The sequence below is a fragment of the Haplochromis burtoni genome, unplaced genomic scaffold (genome assembly GCF_018398535.1).
Source record: "Haplochromis burtoni strain Fernald_Lab_line unplaced genomic scaffold, NCSU_Asbu1 Contig_124, whole genome shotgun sequence".
Lineage (NCBI taxonomy): Eukaryota > Metazoa > Chordata > Actinopteri > Cichliformes > Cichlidae > Haplochromis > Haplochromis burtoni.
Window position 1 is genome coordinate 1,555,961 of NW_024582485.1, and position 14,164 is coordinate 1,570,124.

The 14,164-nt window shown below is 38.3% G+C and overlaps 1 protein-coding gene across 3 annotated transcripts in view; it reads left to right on the top strand.

Moving 5' to 3' along the window:
- bbs9 (Bardet-Biedl syndrome 9) overlaps positions 1-14,164 on the top strand; it is a 174,094-nt gene that overhangs the window by 141,057 nt on the left and 18,873 nt on the right. The window lies entirely within an intron of this gene.

A 14,164-nucleotide genomic window follows, 5' to 3' on the forward strand; every position in this document is an offset into this window, starting at 1 on the left:
ACACACACACACACACACACACACACACACAATCACAAATGAGTGTCCACGGAGACTTGAAACAGATGAGATGAATGTGAGAGAGAAATGAAGTGAAAGGCAGGTGGAAAATAAAGAACTGATAAGAGAGGGCGAGTCTGTGATGTCACCCCACATAAAACAAATGAGAAAAAGGAAATGTGGAAAGTGTCTGAGGTCATTTTCTCATAATTCACTTCATGCATCTTCAGTTCTGTCTCACTGCATCTGACCAGTTACAACTGAGTAAATGCTAGCAGCCTTCTGTGAATATCCTCATTTGTGCCAAAGGTCAAAAGGCAGGATCAACAAGACACTTGCACTTTTAGAGCTTCTACTATTCAGATTTAATAGGTTAAACCCCACACTGTCAATAAATCCTCCATACTGCCTTTACAGCCATGACAACCTCCTAAAAGCTATATTCTCATTTATATTTTATCGGCCAACAGGTTTAATAGCAAGCATAATACCTTTTCTGTTAATTTATCAAGATCTTTGCAGCTTATATCTCTGGACAATTTACTAGCAGCTCATTGTACAATGACAATAGAAGGCTATTCTATTCTATTCTATTCTATTCTATTCTATCCAACATTTTGCCATCAGTTATCAGCTATCTACACTTACCTCCTCCCTAAGATTTTTGTGAGAAACAGAAATCTGTCACACTTGATGGATCAGGCAGAAAATGCTGCATATTAAACTGGTTTAACTTTATTTTAACATTATTTTAGGAGACATTGATCGAAAGGTTTGACCCATTATTTCCTCTTTTTTTTTTTTTTTAAATTGACTGTATGTTCAATTTTCTGATGGTTAAAATACGTTCAAAAATTGAAAAGCTTAGCATATCATAGCATTTAATATTAATGGAAAGTACTGGCTAAGAGAAGCTGAAGAAAATGGGAAAATATACCTTTACAGTAAAGTGAGAAAACATGCACGCTGCATAAAGTGGGCTACACGTCTCTTGTCTGCTAAGGACCATGAAAATGCAATGCTGCAGTTAGCTCTGCAGGTAGGAACCCTGAGAGAAATGGACCACATCTCCTTCTCTTCAGTGTGTGGGCTCACTTCAGGATTTATTATCCACATCCATTTATTAAAATAAACAAGCTATCACATAAGTAACATAAATTTTGATGTTTAAAGGACATCAAGTCCAAACTTTATGTTCAATTCAATTCAAATTTAAGTAACTGCCTTTTCAAACTAATGTCTAGAATTAAATATGTCATCGACTCAACTTTCTCACCAGATGTTTCCATCAAATACCGACACCTTTAAAAAATTAAAAAGATTTCATTTGTCAGCTTGTTCAACACAGAAAGCTTAGGGTGAGATGGGTTTTGTCCTGTTGAGTATTTTACTTTAAACTACACTGTAATCCTTAACACATTAGAGGGTGTGTGTGTGTTTGTGTGTGAGAAACCGAGAGAGACAGAGTCTGTGAGGGTACAGGGTGGGAAGTCTATTATAGTTGGGCAGATTTATGGCACATGGAATTTAAAAAAAAGTACTGTGTTGGGAAATAAGTTGAATTATCTCAGTGTCTCTCTCTCCTGCACACACCACCATTTTTGTTCTCATTGTGCCAAAGTAAATACTGTATAGGATCTGTGTTGAACCAGCACCGCAACACACACACAATCATTCATTCTCATTCATACTTTTAAATGCTTCATACTCCGAGGGTTATATTTAACCAACAAATATCCAGAGTTTGCACAAATGCATGTGTGCACTTTTAAGTACCAATATCCTTTCACACAAGCCTTTAACAAACAATGCTAAATCTCCTGCTCATAAATAATCAGTACTGTCCAACTCTGCGTAACTGTATGTGTGTGTGCTTCATGATAATGTAGTTGTTTCCTGCCTGGTAACCAATGGGTATATCATATCAGGATTAGTCTGGAATGTATACACTTCCTCTCCCTGCCGCTCTTTCTCTCCTTCCCTCTTCTTCCTCTCTTTCTTCTCTGTGTTTGTAGTCAGATATGTTTTTGGATGATTGGTACCCTCCTCATAGAAAACACAGGCAACGTTGTAATTTAGGACACTTTAAGTGCAACAGACTAATAGCTGAGGTATTTCAAAAGCTGCTTAATACATATAAATATCACATACCTAAAATTACTGACATTCTCATCATTTTCTAATAATTTTATTGCTAGTGATTTTCACAAGTTACATTAATATTGGGTTTGCCTGCCAAGTGCTAGGAAAGAGTCAGTAGCGCTTGTCTTTGTTTTAACTGAATGGCCAGCCCTGCCGTCTCCAGAGTTACCCATACTAGCGTGTCTTCTTCATTTAATTTGTACACAAAGGTTAAAAAAAATATTGTCAACTGTAACCTCAAAATAATAGTAATAATTACACTCACTGGCCACTTTGTGAAGTAAACTGGTTCAATTGCTCTTTATTGCAAATATCTGATTATATGGTAGCAGCTAAGTGCATTTAGGCAAATGAACAGGGTCATGCTGAAATTTAAACTTCATCAGGTCAGATTAGAGAAGAAAGGTTATTTAAGTTACTTTGAATGTGGCATGTTTGTTGGTTCCAGACGGGTTGGTCTATTTCAGAAACTGCTGATCAACTGTCTCCATTCCTTTATGGCCACAGTGTACCCATCGTGTGATGCCTGCTTTTACCAGCATAACTTGCCATGTCACGAAGTTTAAGGTTTCTTGAACAGGACAGTTAGCTCACTGTACTCAAATGGCCTCCGCAGTCGCCAGATCTCAGTCCAGCAGAGCACCTTTGGGATGTGGTGAAATGAGAGATTCATATTGTGGATGTGCAGCTGACAAGTCTGCAGCAACTGTGTGACGCTCTCTTCTCAATATGGACCAAAATCTTTGAGGAATGTTTCCAGCTCTTTGTTGAATCTATGCCACAAAGATTTAAGTCATTCTGATTGCAAATAAAGTGTGCTGTGAGTGTATTTTCAGGGTTTTTGTGTAGAATAGAATAGAATAGAATAGAATAGAATAGAATAATCCTTTAATTGTCCCACAAGGGGAAATTTGGTTGTAACAGCAGCAGAAGAAATGCACATATACAAACAGAACAGGACAAAGAACATAAACACAAACAATTTTTACAGAAAAAAATATTTACATCATGGACAATAGTTACAAAAACAGAGGACTGTACAGTTATTAAGATTAAAGTATAGGGTTTTTTTCTATATATAAACTGAGAAAAATAATGTGCAAGTTATAAGTTTACTAAGAAATAGTTACAGCTCACAACTCCCTAAAAATGCACAACCCACTTTTATGTATTAAGTATTCTTGTAACTTAAATCCACACTGAAGGAACATTGTCTCACATTTTGTAACTTTTATTGAGAGAATAAAAATACGGTAAGTCTACACTATGCAGCGCACATGCACATTAGGTAGATCAAACTATTGTATGCATGAGCAAATAAGATTTTTTTTTTCCCATTTATTAGCTACACTATACCCACTGCGTTTACTTTGAATGTCTCAATGGGTTAAACAAATATTAAGACGCTGAAAGTATTTACACATAGGTTTGGCTTTTTAGAGGAAACTCCTCTCTTCCTCTGACTGGGAATGTGACCACAGGGAACATAACCTCCTCCGTTCAGTGTGATGTAGTGTATGTATACGTTTGTGTGTATATGTGAAGCATCCATAAAGACTGGAGGGATGATTTCCTCTCCTCTGTAAGCACAGTTTCTCTCCCATGACCAGCCTCACTACCTAGAGACCTTTCAGTCTTTTTACCTGCAGTTCTGTGTTTGTCTCAGGTCTTCGGGCTCTGCCTTAAGAGCTGGAGGTAAACTGCATGTGATGTGTTCGACTCTATGCTCTTTGCATTAACATTAAGCCTTTTTTTTTTATCATTTTATTGAATGATTACAATCTCACATACAGTTTAGTGTTTTGCATTAATTAAGAACTGCACAGCTAACACCTTCATCACAAGTGTCTTGTTATACTGTATGGCCAGAAGCGGATCTGGCCATACAGAGGAAAACACACACAATCTCCTCATAGATCTTCAGCATGCAGTGCTCGATTACATTCATTGTACTGTGACTGAAGCCTTTGTTACTACTTTAGCTACCAACCAACTAGCATACTTGTTAGCCATATACTGAATGAGTCAGTACATCATAATTGTCTTTATCATCAATCCTATAAAATACAGAATGTGTAAACATTATTGGCAATAAATGGAGAATACGGTCAGTGTTTCCTCTACCATTAAAGTATGTTTTGTGACATGCTGTAGCTTTTTTCATTAGTTTTTTTTTTTTTGTTTGTTTTTAATCCAAAAAACCTTTTCTTGGATACCTGCTCTGGTAGATTTAATTGTGTATTTTGAAGTTCAGTTGCTAACAGGCTAGCCCCAACCTTTCTCACATATATTTTCTTAGAGCAGGCTGACCTGGTTGCTGGCTCGCAGCTGCCTCTTGAGAGAGTCTGTGCACCTCTCCAATTGACTCCAATAATTGTTCTGAAGAGGAGAGGGTGAAGGTAGTCTTCTTTCTGCACTGGAGAGCTTGAAGGACACTCAAACCACAAGTCATAGCAGGTGGATTAAAGCGTTCATGTGCCTCTATGAGTTCACAAAGTCTGCAGAAAAATGACAACCTCTGCAATGCAACATGCTAACTGTCTGAGAGAGGGAGGATTATGAGAATAATTATAACCCTACACAAACAAATTCTGAAAACCCATCTGGGACCAACCAACCATTCATCTTATTGCCTGCAGAGCACCTGGACTTTCACTTACATGGGGTCTGGTTGACCTCTTTACTTCTATTTTTCTAGAATTCCTTTATAGGCCCATTCAGAGATCTATCCCCTGTTTAAATGGCACCTTGCCTATTGTACTGCAAACAAAGGCCTAGCTATTCACACACATGTACATGCACACAGGGTCAGAGATAAATAGTGTCATTAAATAAGGGTGGTGAAAACTTCCTGGCCTCTCCTAGATATAACATACTTAGCTCCAAGGGTGTGTGTGTGTTCATGTATTTCACTACATCGGAGACACTAAAATACACTTGCCTGACTGTATTTCAGTATTCATACAATTTACCATATCTCATACACACATTGCTGGCCATCCATCACATCAATGAACAGACCGTTTAGGGTTGGTGGTGAAAGACTGAGCTGTGTGAGTGTTTGGTTAAACAACTCCAGCAGAATATACAATACACTTACAGCGACAAAACTTTTGAAATTATTCAGAAAGTTTTGGTGCTGCATATTTTGTTCTAATCAGTACTTTTGTTTGTGCTGTGTTAATGTGCTGGTTATGCATTAGCATATAGCTTAAACCCCTGTGGCTGTAGTGTTTGTGTTCGTGACTGGTGATAGTGTATTTTTATATAAATGTTCGAGTCAGTCACTGAAGTTGAACACATCAATCATCTCTACAGACATCGTAGTCTCAACATAAATTCTTCCCTTAAAAAATTCTGGCTTTTACATATACAAAGTGAAAGCTTGCCACTTTGGCTGCACTTTTTTAGATTATTTAAATTTAGCTTAGTTAATTTTTTTTAAAGCAGCATTTCACAATGTGATCCATCACTAGCAGCTTTTTATTGTAAGATAAAGTCCCTACAACACTGGAGCATTTACATGAATTTACTGGCAGGGGTGTCAAACATGAGGCCCGGGGGCCAGAATCAACTCTCCAAAGACAGCAGTCTGGCCCACTGGGCAGCTTTGGAAAATGTGTAAATAAATTGATGAACTTTTAACAGTTTTTTCATAACTTTTAAGGCTTCTCTGATTCATAAAGCCTTCCTCCATTGTCAATCATACTACACTAAAGTAAATAAGAAGCAGAACGATTAAATGACTGTTTTATGAGGTAACAGATCTTTTACTGTATTTTACGCATTTATTTCTTACAGTTCAAACCCTGACTCATATCGAAAGGGTAGTTTTACTGGTCCAGCCCACTTAAGATCAAAGTGAGCTGTATGTGGCCCACTATGTAAAATCACTTCCATATCAAGATTAATCACTGATGACCTCAGGAAATCACATGATAGGGTGGGGCTAGGTTTCACAATGAGCTCAACCGAAACCTTGGCTGATTGTGACCTACACCTGTTTTTACACCTTGGCTCGTGTGATTAGGTAGAGGATCAATAGGGGGTCCATGTCCCTCTTGGGGGACACTGCCATAGGGCTTAAATCTGGGAGTCTCCACCGTTTGACCTTAGAACTGGAGAACCTTCTCGGACGAGAGGTGAAACCTCTTCAAGCAACTTAAAGAAGTCCAGACGCTTTTCTTTCCAAGCTCCTTAGGCCACTGATGAACTGGACAATATCTAATATTCAGAAAAGAAGCCATCAAAATCATCATCTCGTTAGATGATCTGCCTTCTTGCGGTATGAAACCTGCAGATGTTTCTGTGTTGGAAGAAATAAAATTGGGTGAAATCACTTAAGTAATCATATGAACCACTGTGCGCATTAACCACAGGAAAGGGTGTCAAGCAGGTTCAGCTTCAGAGCTTCCCCAGTTCTGACTGTCTGTCTCCGTCTGTAAGTCCGATGGCAGATTCATGTGTTCCACACCGAGCACATACGTGGCCGTCCTTTTTTACATTAAACACACATGCAAAGCAGGAACCGTGGTTTCCACATTTTCCTGTCAGCTGTTTAGGATTTCAGGGTGCAGATCACAGTTATAAACACATGAAAAATTGAAATATAGGACATGGGCTTGATTTTTATACAATACGTGCCTGGCTTCTGTTAAGTCCTGACATCACTGATAGGGCTCTATTGAAGTGTTTAACAAAAAAAATAAACAGAAATATACATTCAGCCGTCCCGTCATATGTGTTTAATACATACATGTATCAGAGAAGACCACCAAGTCAGATCCCTGATGTATTTCTAAACCTATAGCCCTGGAAGTAATGCAGTACTGTGTAACAACACAGTTTCAAAATTACCCTAACACAGTACTGGATCATAAAACTGTAGTACTGGTATGTAAAAGAGGAAGTAAAATAGCAAAGTAAATTTTTATATTACTTGGAAAGATTGTTAAAGAGTCATGATTAAAGGTGCCATCTGGAGTTATCTGGTAAACTTACAAAAAGTTATGTTTTCCCTGATGTGTTATCACTAAAATGATTTGTTTATATCAAACATTTCCCTTGCCATAAAACCCACTAACAGGCATTTCTTTTCTTAGAATTTAGCATTGTTTAGCCAGCCTTTATGCAAATACACAAGGTTAAAAAAACAAAACAGGAACCTACACACAGAAAAATACAAGTCATGATGTTAGCGGGAACCTTCAAGTTGAATCGACTAACATTTAAGTCAAATTATTGACTTTCTGTTTTTGTATACATGTACTGGTCAGAAGATATTTGTCAGGAACAATAATAATAATAATAATGGATTGCATTTATATAGCGCTTTTCGGGGCCCTCAAAGCGCTGTACAATTCCACTATTCATTCATACACTGGTGGAGGCAAGCTACAGTTGTAGTCACAGCTGCCCTGGGGCAGACTGACAGAAGCGAGGCTGCCATATCACGCCATTGGCCCCTCTGGCCAACACCAGTAGGCAGTAGGTGAAGTGTCTTGCCCAAGGACACAACGGCCGAGACTGTCCGAGCCGGTTACAAGACGAACTGCCAACTCTTTGAGCCACGATCGCCCTGTAAGCAGAGTTATATCAGCTAGACTTCTCTTTTAAGAAACATTTCCTCCTCCTTTTGATGAGAAAATGCAATAGCCATGTGAAACAGTGAGAGGGAGAATGAAGAATGTTCAGAAAGGAAGAAAAAAACACCACCTGCATTTAACCCTCCCATCTTGAGCACCCCCCGACATACACACATAAATTACAGTCAGTGTGATCACACAAAGAGTCCCAGTGTGTCTTTGTTAATTGGAGGGCAGAGTGTTACTGATGAGTAAAGCTGCACGTAGATGTCTGTACTAGCACCACAAACACGCACACTTTATGCAGCTGGATTAGAGGCTGTTTGCAGAATTGGATGGAACTGTCTATAGTTTTATTTAAAAGAAATGCTGTACTATAAATAAAGCAGTTTGTGGGTAATTTTTAATGATTGCCACGTTTCTCTTTATCTGATGAAAGATTATTTCGCTAATAAACAACGGTGTGGAAGGAATCATGTTCAGTCTAGTACTAAAAAGTTGTTTATTTGAACCAAGCTTTTGAACCAACCAACTTTTAAACCTTTCCTTAGTATGAGAAAAAAAAATAAAGACAAACAAGATAAAGCCAGACATCATTAAAGTTGTTATTGACAGTTGTGCCCTTAGTATTAAAAACTGCAAAGAATAACATGCATAAAGCTCTCAGTGAAAATAACCTTTTCTCACCTCCTAAATGGATAATTGCTGAAGCTCGTTCCCATTGTGTTTGCTCACATTCACACAAATAGACACACACACTGTGAGCTGGTGGCAGGCTGCTGAATTGATAGAGGGAGAACAAACAGAGAGTTGTTAGCTTTCAAAAAGTGTCACAACCTTTATTCATCTTCACAGCCCACATCCCACAGCACACACACAGACACACATATTCACACACTTCATTTTTACCACTGTTCAGACACTGCTTGTTTTCTTTGAGTTCTTAAATGGACAAACATTCACTCAAATGCCCCATAAGTCTTATTCTGTACACACTCACACACACAAAGACAGCAGTATTCTCTCACACATTCACACACAGCCATAACTCAGAATCTCCTCACACGTGCAGACAAGACTACCGGCTTCTCTGCTGTTGACACTCACTCACTTAGCCGCACACACTCCGGTGAGAAGTGTGTGTGTGATAAGGTTGTAAGGCTGTGTTATCTGCTGTGTCAGCGCTGCCTTTAACAACTCTTTCTTTCCTCTCTCCGGTAAAAATATCCCTGCAGGAGTCTTCAAGAGACTCTTGTTAAACACACTAATGCTTCATGCTGGAATATCAGGAATTTCTAACTAACTTTCTAATAGCCAACACATCATAAAGCTGCAGTTTCAGCTGCATCATCGTGATCATTCTTACCTTGACATGATTGAAAACAGTAAAATATATAATTATTTGTTTTATATAGTCATTTACATCAACATATATACATGTTTTTGTGGCCACTGTTATAAGTTAAAGAGAAAGAAAAAGTCTTTTGATAAACTGACACAGTAGCCAGAAAACTTGATGGTGTTGTCTTTTGCAACTACGTTGAAGTCTGAACTTTCTTTGGTCTGGAGGTTTCTTTTCTGCGGGGTTCAAGAACTGTGGCTTAAATATAATTTGATTTCTTATTCATGAAGACTAGGAAATTAAAATTGCTACACCTTGGTATTCTATTTGAGTGAGCATGAAGATAAGCCATAGCACAAAAGCCTCTCTTCCATTAGTACCTACTTGGATTGACTCACCACAATTCACTGCGGCTCGACTCTGATCAACTGGTTTTTAATTACAATTGAGTACCACCTAATATGGGTGGTTTGTCGTCATTATAGCAAAGCAGCTGAGCTTCCTGTGACGTAATTAGTATGCGACACGAATGTTACAACAAAGATGGACATTAAGGAGACTATATACCTGCTGCTGGGTACCTGGTACAAGGTACTATGACCTAATAGAAAACCCTGACAGCCGTGGCGAGTCAGTCCTAGTAGGTACTAATGGAAAGGGGCCTAAAGTCTTGAGCACCTTCACCTAGGTTTGCATTGATGTCTGTTATCCCTAATGCCTATAGAGGCATGTAGCAGTTTGTCACTTTAAAATTGAAGAAAAATTGTGTGCTATGTAAATATCAACGAGAAAGGTATTGACTCATAAATACATTATGAGTCATATAATAGCACTTTGAACATCAAGCTAAAAGTTTTAAAAAGGCCACTTTATTCTACACCACCATCTGTCTGCTGACCAATGATGCATGCTCTACTACATTTGTTATAAATGATGAAATGGCTCTGCTGGACAAACTATGTAGTCATACCATTTCAAAATCACCGTAAAGCCTCATTCATGGTCACTGTGTTGGCTTTTGCGTATGCCAACTCTGACAGTCACTGCTTCTGCTGGCGCTTGAGGTGTGCAGGACTCACAGCAGTCTTCTCCTGATCAATGGGTGTTACTGCTCAGTAAAAAAAACAAAACAAATGTCAGTGCTGGTGCAGGAATGGAAGAATTTGAAACAGGAAGAGAAATAAGTTTTCTTTCAAAGTTTTTTTTTCATTTCAATTCAGTTTTATCTATACAGCAGCAAATCACAACAGGAGTCAGTAAGATAACGACCTACAATAATATAGAGAAAACCCCAACAATCAGATGAGCTTCTACAAGCACTTGGTGATAGTGGATGGGAAAAACTCCCTTTTAACAGGAAGAACCTCCGGCAGAATCAGGGAGGGGCAGACATCTGCTGCAACCAGCTGAAATAGAGGTAAAGGTTCCCTAGGTTGTAAACTTGTACACACAACAAACCAAAATGATGCCAAAGCAAGGCATGCCCCAGAAGTTGTGGTGTCTTTAATACGAGGATGGAAATGGTGAAAATAAGTGGTACATTTTACTGCTGTATGTTCGGTAAAAAGAACTTTTAATTTTGGAGCAGAAATGTCATCATAAATTACACAGACTGATAAGTTATTCTGGCTCTAATTGTTGGCCATACTAACCAGCTCTCTGGACTAAAAAGGCTCAGATACCCCACACAGTGCACATAGTGTGTATGTGATGAGGCTAAAATTAAAGCTAACGTTAAATTACAGATTAACGTCACTCTTCATTTGAAAACCAAAGTATGTCTCTCTCCAAGTTCTTGCTCTGCTACATTAGCAAATTGCCAGTGAGTCATTTTCGGTGTGTGGGCAGCCACACTGTGTACCAGCCAGCCGAAGGGTTGACAGTCTGTTTGTTCCCACAATTCCACATACTTCCTGTTTCCTGTTTAGCTCCCAACCTTATCTCAAACTATAAATTTAGTACTCTGCGTGAGACTGTGTGTATTTAGGCTTTTGCCTCCCTTGATTAGATTAGCTAAGGTTAAAATAAATTAGCCAAACAGTGCAAACAATGAGCTCAGTAGCACGCAGCTTTTGGCTCGTCTGTGTGATCTTTTGTTAAACTTATTTAAGGAATGGAGTGCGTTGTGCAGTTCTTTGTAGTTTGCCTGATGCTTTTTTTTTTGGTATGTTTGAACGTATGTGAGGTGTTGTGAAATGATAGGATGCACGACTGGTTTGTTATGATGAGTATCCTTGGGCCAAAAGAGGACAGGCAGACTGCCAGACACTTCCCTCTACAATTAGACTACACTGGCCACAACACAAAACCTACACACCCTGGATACGTGCTGCAGTTACTTTTTATCTAAATCCTCACTTGTAGTATAAATACACTGCCACACACAAATGTAGATGCTGATCTGAGGTCTGAAATTTGCAACTTAAGCTTTATCTCTTCATGCTGATAAAACAAAATTTTAGGACACCTTCAGTTTCTGGACTGCTAGAGCTAAGCAGCAAAAAAGTAAAAATGTAGATGTCATGATTAGTGGGGTCATACTGCATCATTTGGTATCAATGCAATACATTTAAAAAGTAAAAGCAGGGCCAGTATTGCCAACTGCATTTTAATGACCAAATAACTGACTGTGATTTTTGCTTTCTGCTGTTAATTTGTTAACACAACAAAATGCATTTTTCACAATTTTTCAGCTTTTGAAAATTTTACATTTACATTCCAGTTTTTTGTTTTTGGTTGGCCTGGAAATGATGTTGGATCAGCTTCTGTTGTTTCAAATGTGCATTTAAAATAAATTGCCTTGTCTTGACTTGAGTTGACACAAATGGAATGTTTTGAGGTGATTATTTTCAATTCCACTGAAGTAAGTAATGCAACACGTTTCAGTGGTGGGAAATCATCTCCTAAAGTAAGACCTGTCATTACCAGTCACACTCTGAAAATTAACATTAAGTAATACTGAAGATCCAAGTCATGTGTCAAACATCAATTTCACCACTATATGAGCTAGCTGGATATTATTTGCCTCTCTGAAAGGGATCTGCCAGTGGCTTCTGCCTCTGTGCCAGGGGTCTGGGTCTGTCTAAAAGATTTTCCTCCGTTTCCTCTTTTTTTCTCTTCACTCTGAGTTCTCTTTTTCATGTTTTCTTGTAAATTGTTGATGTTGCCACAGTAGCAAATAGCCTTCATACAGATGTCACTGCAGCATTCATCTGTCTGCTCAGCGTTGCTCAGTCATATTACAGCACAACAACAAAAAACAGCAGAGGAGGAAAAGGAGAAAAGTCTGCTTGGAGATGTGAGAGCAGCAGTGTTTGCACAGACCTGTCTACTTTTAATGAAACTGGAGCAACACATGGAATACAGAGAGAAGCCAAACTGTTGATCCCATCATTTCGTATCGATATGATATCAATACTAATGTTGGCACTGGTATTTTGGATTGATTCACTCACCCCTAGTAATCTCACATAATGTTTATAGTTATATCGAAAGTGGTCCAACACTGGAAACTTACCATTTATTGGTGAGCAGGTTCTTTTTCATTTCCTAGCCCAGACCAAGAGGATTTCAGTACGAAAACCTAACCAAATAGTTTTTTTGTTCTTAAACCAAACCAGTGAGTTATGTGTAAGATAAAGGTCATGATGGGACATCAACCAGCGTTTTCTGTCTAGCTATCCAACCACGTCAACAAAGATTTTGCACTTCTTTTAAACATGATTATTATCCCTCAGCAGCCAGTATAGCTGCAGCCAGAGCTTTAAAGCAACAACACTAAAGGATACCTTGTGCATGCTGGAAAGACTGTGTTGGGCCAATTTATAATATCAGCTAGCTATGTTGTTTAAACACAGCTCCTTATAGGAACACCAGTAGCTATTAGTGAGTGACAATTAATAACATCATGTAAGGCACTTTCTTCTACCTAAACATAAACTATTGCTGCTGTATGTCATGCAGTAAAGTAATGCTTTTCTGGTGAGGTGTTTTTTTTTTTATTAAAAAAAAGAAGAAAAAAAGTGAATTTCCTTGAAAAAGATCATCAGATATAAACATTGCCAGCATGAGATTTCACTGTGTAACAGGAGCACATAACTGTAAATTTACCAGGTGTGTGCTTTATGCTTGTACTGACAGAAGCATACTTTGGTCAAATGTGTATTTTTCTGCAGGTGTGTGCATGGGTGGATCTGAATGTGTGAGTTGTATTCATTAAATTTGGCCTTGTTAGTTTGTGCATGATGTATGTGTGCGTTTGTGGAATGCAGACTGCCACCAGAGCCCAGATTTACTGGCGGAAACACACTGCCAAGAGCAGGAGTGGTCAGATTAATCACTTGTCTGTGTGTTTACAGTTGAAGCCATTGTAGAAGTTGCCCTTAGATGCAAAACTGCTCTGAGAAAACAAAATGTTTCTCTTAGGTTTTAATGCATCTTTCACAAATTTTCTGCAGTCTTTCCGAGTTTGTATATTTTGGTTTGTCTCGAAGTTTGACTTTTCCATAATGCTATTGATTTATGACAGAATATTAATTCCAGTTGCTTTTTTTGTCAAGTTGTCACTTCACTTTGTGACATAGTTTCAATATCTGTGTAGATGTTCTGCATAAGAAGTAGTGCTTTATGCAGTATTTTTCCATCCTTTTGATGCAAATTGTGAGGTGATCAGAAGTCAAAAAGAATACAGTGCAGTGTGCAAACCCTGAACTGGAGTATCATCAATGCAATCCTGCCATATTATAGGAAGGAATGACAAATAATTATGCAGCATTACTACAAGCCCAGACATACAGTGCATTTTCATGGCATTATCACATTATTTTTTACCTCTACAAACTTTTGCACGCTCCTGTTTTTTAATGATGACAATGAGGGAAGGTAGATGTGCTAATGGACAGTTTTTAGAAAAGACAGTGAAACTGATTTTGCAAAGATTCATGAAAATTTTTATTTCTTTAATTATTACTATTATTTTATTTATTTATTTGCAGAAGCTTATTTTAAATATAGAAGCAATGAGGCATGGCCTGCAAGAGTAGCCAGTGTAAGTGTGTGTGTGTGTGTGTGTGTGTGTGTGTGTGTGTGTGTGTGT